Genomic DNA, 8,857 nt, shown 5'->3' with positions numbered 1-8,857 from the left:
TTTTCTGGGCAACCAGCAAGATAAACTCACCAGTTACGTTAATAAAAGAGAAACACAAATGATACATATGCTTGAAAAGAAACGTAAGTCTGTATATTTCTTTTGAAGAAACACGAAAGGAGGAGGAATGATATGACAGGCAATACACTGTCCTAAATATTTTCATGATTCTCCTGCCTCCCCCATATCCTTCTTATCCCAACAACTGCTCCCCAGAAACCTTGAACTTAAACACGTCCTGCCAGAACTGGGTTTGTCCTTTCCTTGCATTTTCCTCTCACCTGCCCCACACCCCTTCCAAATCTGTTCTTTCAATTCCAGGTCATTGAGTTTTTCCATTTAAAAATATAAAAGATACAGAAAGAAGAAGATAACGAGTCATCCACATTCCCACCACCTGGAATTAAGTACTGTTCATATATGTACATATTTTTTCTTCCAAATCATTTTAAAGTTACTCTCATTTAAAAAAAAAAAAAATACATGCTTAGCATAGACCATACCAGCAATACATAAAAAGTACAGATATGTAAAATTTCTGATCATCCTAAGTTCAAAATAACTTTTGTTAACATCAGGGCAACACTGATAGAATCATGTTCTTCTGGTATATCTACAGAGAGAAGAATACATATTTTAACTAGACTGTCCCCCCCACACCCCTGCAAAAGAAAAAACAGAACAATAAAGATATATATATGAACTATATATTATATATATACACATATACATATATATGGGAGTTATATATTTTATATATATACATGTATATATGTATATGCTTTTGTAAAATTGAGCTTAGACTGTATTTTCATTTTGCAAATATTCCATTTAATAGTGCATGAATTAACTGAAGACAAAGAGACAGAAACAAATGAAGGAATTCCTGAACTCTCAATCACATTTAGAGAGACACTTTTCTAAAGGAATCCTCTAAAGCTAAACGTACATTAAATTAAGTAGAATGCATTATGATTTGCAGTGGGTTTTTTGTTTTGTTTTGTTTTTTGTTTTTGAGACGGAGTTTTTGTTTTTGTTTTTGTAACTCTGTTGCCCAGGCTGGAGTGCAGTGGCTCGATCTCGGCTCACTGCAACCTCCACCTCCCGGGTTCAAGTGATTCTCCTGCCTCAGCCTCCCAAGTGGCTGGGACTACAGAAGGGCTAATTTTTGTATTTTTACTAGAGATGGGGTTTCACTATGTTGGCCAGGATGGTCTCCATCCCTTTACCTTATGATCCGCCTGCCTTGGTCTCCCAAAGTGCTGGGATTATAGACTTCAGTCATAGTTCCCAGCCTTTTTCTTTTTCTTTTTTTTTAAGAGCAGCATCACTTGCTTTGTCAACCAGGCTGGAGTATACTGGCACGATCTCAGCTCGCTGCAACTTCCACCTCCCGGGTTCAAGAGATTCTCCTGCCTGAGCCTCCTGAGTAGCTGGGATTACAGGCGCCCGCCATGTTAGCCCAGCTGGTTTCAAACTCCTGACGTCAGGTGATTCGCCTGCCTCAGCCTAGCAGCCTTCTGTACAAAGGGAAAAGCTATGCAGCTCTCGCGCTAGTTAGTTTATAGTAAACACGATCACAGAGGCTCCAGCGAGAAGGACGGGGACATCTCACTTCACCATAAACCAGGGAGAAGAACGGCGACATCTCATTTCAGTATAAACCAATAAAAGCAAAAATCACCCTTTCACATATGCTCTTTTTGCAATACAAAAATTCAGGGAAAAGCGCGAACGTAGTCCCCCCAATATCACTAACTACACAGTCGAGTTTTCCACATCTGGAATAAAATGGATAAACCACACTCTGATCAAAAGCACCTTCACAATGACGCTATCTCCCCTTCCAGGTAAGTATGATTAGAGACGCCTCCACCCTGCCACAGCCCCATACGCCTCACCCTTCACACGCACGGTCACTTGCCACGCGCTTGTCCCCCCCACCGCCCCCACCATGCCACCCCGAGCCCTCCCAGCCCTGACACACAGCTGGGACGATCACGTCCAACCGGCGGTCCTGGACTTGCTCCCACAGCACCAGAAATCCTTCGTGGCGAAGCAGCAGCCCCTGCGCTGCCTCATCTACATAGGAATCGCCCTATCCGTGATGTCACCGACAGCGCCTTTCCCGGTCCCCGTCTGCTCTTCCGCCCCACCCTCCGCCACTCAGCCGCCCAACCAGCTGCGGGAGCCGGCGGAGGAAGTGACACCCGCCTCTATCTCCTTTCCCTCCCTTCCCCCTTCCTGGTCTCTCCCAAAGAAGTGGGTTCTTAACCTGTGATGCCAACGATCCCTCTGGCCGCCAAATGGAGCCTGTGCTGTCTTCTTCAAATAATGACTTTTAATGCACAAACTAGAAAGTTTAGGATTACAAAGAAAACCGGTTCTTTTGACAAACGTTTATCCTTGTGATACAGCATTCCGCTTGACATTGGAAGTCGTTCAATATCAGAGAGAAACCGTATCTATGAAACTAGAGAGGCTGCTCAGATGACTGCAAACCAGCCATCCTTGCTTGTTTTATCACTAGGAGTGTTATAAAGACGGTTGTCCAGTTTCATGAATCTTGTAGGGTTTTTTCAAATACAGCAATATACAAAAATGTGCTGCCCCAGCAGAGCACACTGGACACTCAGGCATGATGCTGGAGTCATTGTATCATCTCTTCCACTGCCTTCTCTAGACCTTAGCACTTACCTCATGTTAACACTTTATATTCTGCAAAGACAGAAACAAAGTCATCCAAATTTGGCAAAAATATTTGGGGGAAATTTTATTTCAGGTGTTTAACTGATTACTTTTAATATGTAGACTACAACACCAAACTCTGACAATACTCCACAGACTTATTAATGGTTTCCACCCCGTCTCTGCAAATCTATCAGGCAAGTTTTGCCTGCCCTTTACTTTCCTATAAACTGAGTCATCCAGTGTGTAGTGGGTTTTGGGGGGAGTGTTACTGCCCAACAGGTACACCTTGCCTGCTGCTTAGACAGAGCCAATTTTTTGACACAGGGGAATTGCAATAAAGAGCTGCACTCTTTATTTGGTGGATGGGGTCCGGTGAGTTGGGAGTTCTGATTGGTCAGGTCGGAGATGAAATCACAGGGAGTTGAAGCTGTCCTCTTGTGCTGGGTCAGTTCCTGCGTGGGGGCCACAACACCAGATGAGCCAGGTTATCAGCCTAGCTGATGCCACCTGATCCACTGAGTGCAGGGTCGGCAAAATATCTCAAGCACTCATCTTAGGTTTTCTAATAATGACGTGATCTCCAGGAACAATTTGGGGAGGTTTAGAATCTTGCAGCCAGAGGCTAACATAACTCCTAAACCATAATTTCTAATCTCGTGGCTAATTTGTTAGTCCCCCAAAGGCAGTCTAGTCCTCACGCAGGAAGGCGGTTTGCTTTGGGAAATGGATATTGTCATCTTTGTTTCACAGCTAAACCGTAAACTAATTTTCTCCCAAAGTTATTTCGGCCTTTGCCCGGGAATGAACAAGGTCAGCTTGGACGTTAGAAACAAGATGGCATCAGGTCAGATCTCTTTCGCTGTGATAATTGTTCCCATTGTAATTTTTGCAAAGGCCGTTTCAGAAGCAGGGGCATAGGTTTGACTTCTGTCACTCGGTCTTATGTCTATGAATTTTTCATGTTATTCATATGGTTATTTGTTTCTATGTGTATTTCTTTGTATGAATATACATTAACTTATTTATTTATTCTGCTGTTGTTGAACATGTTGACCTAAAAGAAGGAGGCTGAAGCACAAAATATAATTTAGAGTTTACTTGAGCCAACTCTAGTCGGCTGGAAGACAGCTGCCTGGAAGACTCCCACCCAAGGAACTTTGGATCTGAGTTCCCGTTGGCCTTTGTCACAAGCAGGTTTTTATTTTTTATTTATTTTATTATTAGTATTATCATTATTTTGAGACGGAGTCTTGCTCTGTCGCCCAGGCTGGAGTGCAGTGGAGCGAACTCTGCTCACTGCAAGCTCCACCTCCCGGGTTCTCACCATTCTCCTGCCTCAGCCTCTCGAGTATCTGGGACTACAGGCACCCACTATCACGCCCAGCTAATTTTTTTTGTATTTTTTAGTATAGACAGGGTTTCACCGTGTTAGCCATGATGGTCTCGATCTCCTGACCTCATGATCCGCCCGTCTTGGCCTCCCAAAGTGCTGGGATTACAGGTGTGAGCCACCATGCCCGGCCCACAAGCAGGTTTTTAAAAGTCAAAAGCGGGGACAGACAGTGGGCTGATAGAAAGCTGCCTGTCAGGAACTCTCATTGGTTTACAGAAATATCATTGTTGGTGATTGGCTATAAATATCATTGATTGGTGATTGGACAAACAGTACCGCAAGAATAAACCTTTTCTTTTCTGCAATCATAGGCAATGATTTTCAATACCATTGTTTTCCCCCTGCTAACATTTTGTCTGAATTCCAGTAAGTCAGCTTATGAAGTAGTGTAAAAAAGGGTAATAGAAGCCTAAGAGGTGGATCAGTGTATCATTGGGCCCATATCATAAGCATGTTTCTGGAAGAAACTTGTTCCCTTTATCCTTCCAGAGATCCCTCTCCTGCTTGGGAGCTCCCACTAATGCTTTTTTTTTTTTTCCCCAGAGTCTCGCTCTGTTGCCCAGGCTGGAGTGCAGTGGCACAATCTCAGCTCACTGCAACCTCCGCCTCCCAGGTTCAAGCAATTTTTTAGAGATGGCATCTTGCCCTGTTGCCGAGGCTGGTCTCCAACTCCTTGCCTAAAGCAATCCTCCCACCTCAGCCTCCTGATTTTCTGGGATTACAGGTGTGAGTCAACCAGCCTGGCAGTGCAAGAAAAAGAAAAAAAAAGTCAAGAAATTATTGTTTATTTTATTTTATTTTGAGTTGAGGTCTTACTCTGTCACCCAGGCTGGAGTGCAGTGGTGCAATGATAGTTCACTGCAGTCTGGATCTCCTGGGCTCAAGCAATCCTCCTGCCTCAGCCTCCCAAGCAGCTGGGACTACAGACGTGAGCCATTGTGCTGGCTAGTTTTATAAAGTTAGCTCATTTTTTAAAATTTGTAGAGACAGGGGTCTCACCATGTTGCCCAGGCTGGTATTGAACTCCTGGCTTCAATCCTTCTTCTCTCCTCGGCTGCCTAAAGTGCTAAGATTACAGGTGTGAGCCACCACACCCTGCTTTTCATATTTTAATTTTATATACGTAATTATTACGTATATTACTTAAGATAATTGGGGCAGTAATCTCTTTAATGTTTTAGATACTTAATTTATCTATTCACTCCACTGGAAGAGTATGCCAATTGGTTTCATAAGAAAATATATTTATAAATCAGAAAATTTCTTTCCACCAATCTAGGGGGCATTGAAAAGCAAATAACTGCATTAAGTAACATCATTTAAGGTGAAAACAGATGCAGTGGTATCTATTAACAATGCTTATCAGTGAGGGAAACAAACTGAAGAAATGAACATCGTTAGATCCTTGGAAAACACTCACTGTTGAAAATCTGAGTGATTCTGTGATACCCTTTTGAGTCTGGCAGGGCATTCTCTTTCCAGAGCATATAAAAGTAAGTAAATCATTTCTTTTCATCCATTTTCATTAAGAGATCAGCTTCCTTGATGTTCTGGAGATTATTAAATTTGATCTGTGGCCACATGCAGTGGCTTAAGCATGTAATCCTAGCACTTTGGGAGGGCAACGTGGGCAGATCACTTGAGTTCAGGAGTCCGAGACCAGCCTGGCCAACATGGTGAAACCCCATCTCTACTAAAAATACAAAAATTAGCCAGGCATGGTGACACATGCCTGTAATCCCAGCTACTCAGGAGGCTGATGCACAAGAATCACTTGAACCCGGGAGGCCAAGGCTGCAGTGAGCCAAGATCATGTCACTGCACTCCAGCCTTGGTGACAGAGTGCAACTCTGTCTTAAGCAAAAAAAAAATTTGATTTGTATACTTGTAAGAAGTGCTTATATTGCTGACTCCATTGCTTATTTGTGATTATAAGTGTATAAAGAGAAAATATCTTTTCTCCTTTCTGTAGTGTGACTTAAACTTAATCCTTAAAGGACATGTATTTCAGCTGGTTAGAGTTTTTTTAGCTAGTAGAAACCTGAGTATACGAATCAAAGAAAACTGCTCCTTACATGCCACAGACGTAGTTTTCTTTCTGTACTAAGATTTCTTTTAGGTATAGTAATTTGTTAAAGCCAAGAGCTCCTATGGAATGAAGTTAGTTGGGAGGGGGCATTGAGTAGTAAGATCATCTTTATAATAGAGATGCCACTCTTGCAGGTATTGACAGCTATTGGGCCCAAAAAATGTTACCAAACATTGGAAAGACAAGATACGAGCAACTTCTCATTGCTGCAGTCTCAAATATCAGGAAATACCATTATCCTCAGGACAATGAACAGACCATCGAAAGAGACTCACAGACTCGATCCGCTGTCATGTATCACCAAACAGGGACTGGATCCTTGTCAATAACACCCAACAGAGATTGTCCTCAGAAATTCACTTCATAACATCAAAACCAGAAACCCACACTGATGCCACTGATGGCAGAAAACAATGATGCAAGAAAGGTTGGCCGGGCGCAGTGGCTCAAGCCTGTAATCCCAGCACTTTGGGAGGCCGAGGCGGGCGGATCACGAGGTCAGGAGATCGAGACCATCCTGGCTAACATGGTGAAACACCATCTCTACTAAAAAACACAAAAAACTAGCCGGGCGAGGTGGCGGGCGCCTGTAGTCCCAGCTACTCAGGAGGCTGAGGCAGGAGAATGGCGTAGGTAAACCCGGGAGGCGGAGCTTGCAGTGAGCTGAGATCCGGCTACTGCACTCCAGCCCGGGCTACGGAGCGAGACTCCGTCTCAAAAAAAAAAAAAAGAAAGGGAGAGAGGGAGATAGAGAGAGGACGGACTTGCCCAATGACCATGCTTAGTATATAAAAGCAAAAGAGCTCAACTTCTGCTCATGAAAGCAAGAACTGAGGGAACAAGAGCCAATATCTCTAAGGATCCAGGTCTGCACCAGGGGCCTGTTAGGTGCAGGATTCTGTTGGCTCCAATGATGGGTCTCAGATGGACTAATTTTTATGGACATAGCCTCTGAAAGAAATCAGTCGAGGAATAATATAGAGACACTTATCTACATGCTCATTCTCTATTAATATAGAAGGGAAACTAGCATTAGATTGTTTTCATCAAATAAAAGTAAAATCAAGATTTATAAAGAAAAGAGGAAAGGGGAGGAGAAAAAAATGACTGGGACCATTGTGATTTTGCTACCTTTGGATAAGCAATTTGAAAGAAAGCTATCAAAGAGGTCACTATGACCTGTCTTCTCCAGACCAATGTGACTTGGTCACCACAGGAAACAATTATAGGCTGGGCACAGTGGCTCACGCCTGTAATATCAACACTTTGGGAGGCGGAGGTGGGAGGATCACTTGAGCTCACGAGTTGGAGAGCAGCCTAGGCAACATAATGAAACTCTGTCGGTACAAAAAATACAAAATTTAGCCGGGCATGGTGGTGTATGCTAGTAGTCCCAGCTACTCAGGAGGCTGAGGTGGGAGGAACACCTGAGCCTGGGGAGGTTGAGGCTGCAGTGAACCATGATTACACCACTGCACTCCAGCCTGGATGACAGAGTAAGACTGTGTCTCTAAATAAATAAATTAAATTTGAAAAAGAAACAGGGTCAGGCACGGTGGCTCACACATATAATCCCAGCACTCTGGGAGGCCAAGATGGGAATATCACTTGAGCTCAGGAGTTCAAGACCAGCCTCGGCAACATAGTGAGACCTCATCTCTAAAAAATACACATTTCAATAAATATATATAATAAAATATATACTATATTTTATTATACATAATATATAATTGTATATATTTATTATCATATAATATGTGTATGTTTTATTATCTATATAATAAAAAAGAAACAATTACAGATGTTGGAGGACTTTAAAATATCTCAGCCAGGTGCAGTAGTTCAAGCTGGTAATCCCAGCACTTTGGGAGACTGAGGCAGGAGGATCACTTGAGCCCATGAGGCTGAGGCTTACAGTGAACTATGATCATGCCACTGCACTGCCACCTGGGTAACAGAGCAAGATCCTATCTCAAAAAATAAAATAAAATGTCTTAGAGGTTTAGCTGTCCATCCTACGCAACTGAATACCTTTGTGTAATATCCACCATGTCCTCCTGTTGTACCTCTCCCTTACTTAAGCCAGGAAGGCACTTGTCCCCTTACTAGAATATCATTGGCATGTGGCCGGGTGTGGTGGCTCATGACTGTAATACCACCATGTTGGGAGGCTGGTCAGGAGTTTGAGACCAGCCTGGCCAACATGATGAAACCTTGTCTCTACTAAAAATACAAAAATTAGCCGGGTCTGGTGGTGCTGGCTTGAAAGCTGAGATCACTCCACTGCACTCCAGACTGGGCGACAGAGCAAGACTCCGTCTTAAAAAAAAAAAAAAGGAAAGAAAAGAATATCATGGGCACATGTATAGAAAGTTTGTTAGGCCGGGTGTGGTGGTTCACACCTGAAATCCCAGCACTTTGGGAGGCTAAGGCAGGTGAATCTCTTGAGCCCAGAAGTTGGAGCTCCTAGGGCCAACCTGGGCAACATAGCAAGACCCTATCTCTAAAAAAAAAAAAAAAAAGTTGGATTTGATGGTGCACACCTGTAGTTCCAGCTATTCTGGAGGCTCACTAGTGTCAGGGTGGCAGGTGTGGTGAGTTTGCAGTGAGCTGAGATCACGCCACTGCACTCCATCCTGGGTGACAGAGTGACACCTAGTCTCAAAATAAAAAGTGGGTGAGGG

General features: G+C 43.3%; 1 pseudogene; it reads right to left on the bottom strand.

Moving 5' to 3' along the window:
• Window positions 1-1,719: 1,719 nt before the first annotated feature.
• On the bottom strand, window positions 1,720-1,858 carry LOC117076898 (annotated as a pseudogene).
• Between the last annotated feature and the right edge of the window lie 6,999 nt (window positions 1,859-8,857).

This window comes from Trachypithecus francoisi, unplaced genomic scaffold (genome assembly GCF_009764315.1).
Source record: "Trachypithecus francoisi isolate TF-2019V2 unplaced genomic scaffold, Tfra_2.0 Lachesis_group5, whole genome shotgun sequence".
In the NCBI taxonomy this organism is placed as follows: Eukaryota; Metazoa; Chordata; class Mammalia; order Primates; family Cercopithecidae; genus Trachypithecus; species Trachypithecus francoisi.
Note: the sequence above shows the minus strand (reverse complement) of the source record. Positions and strands in the feature narration are given on the sequence as shown.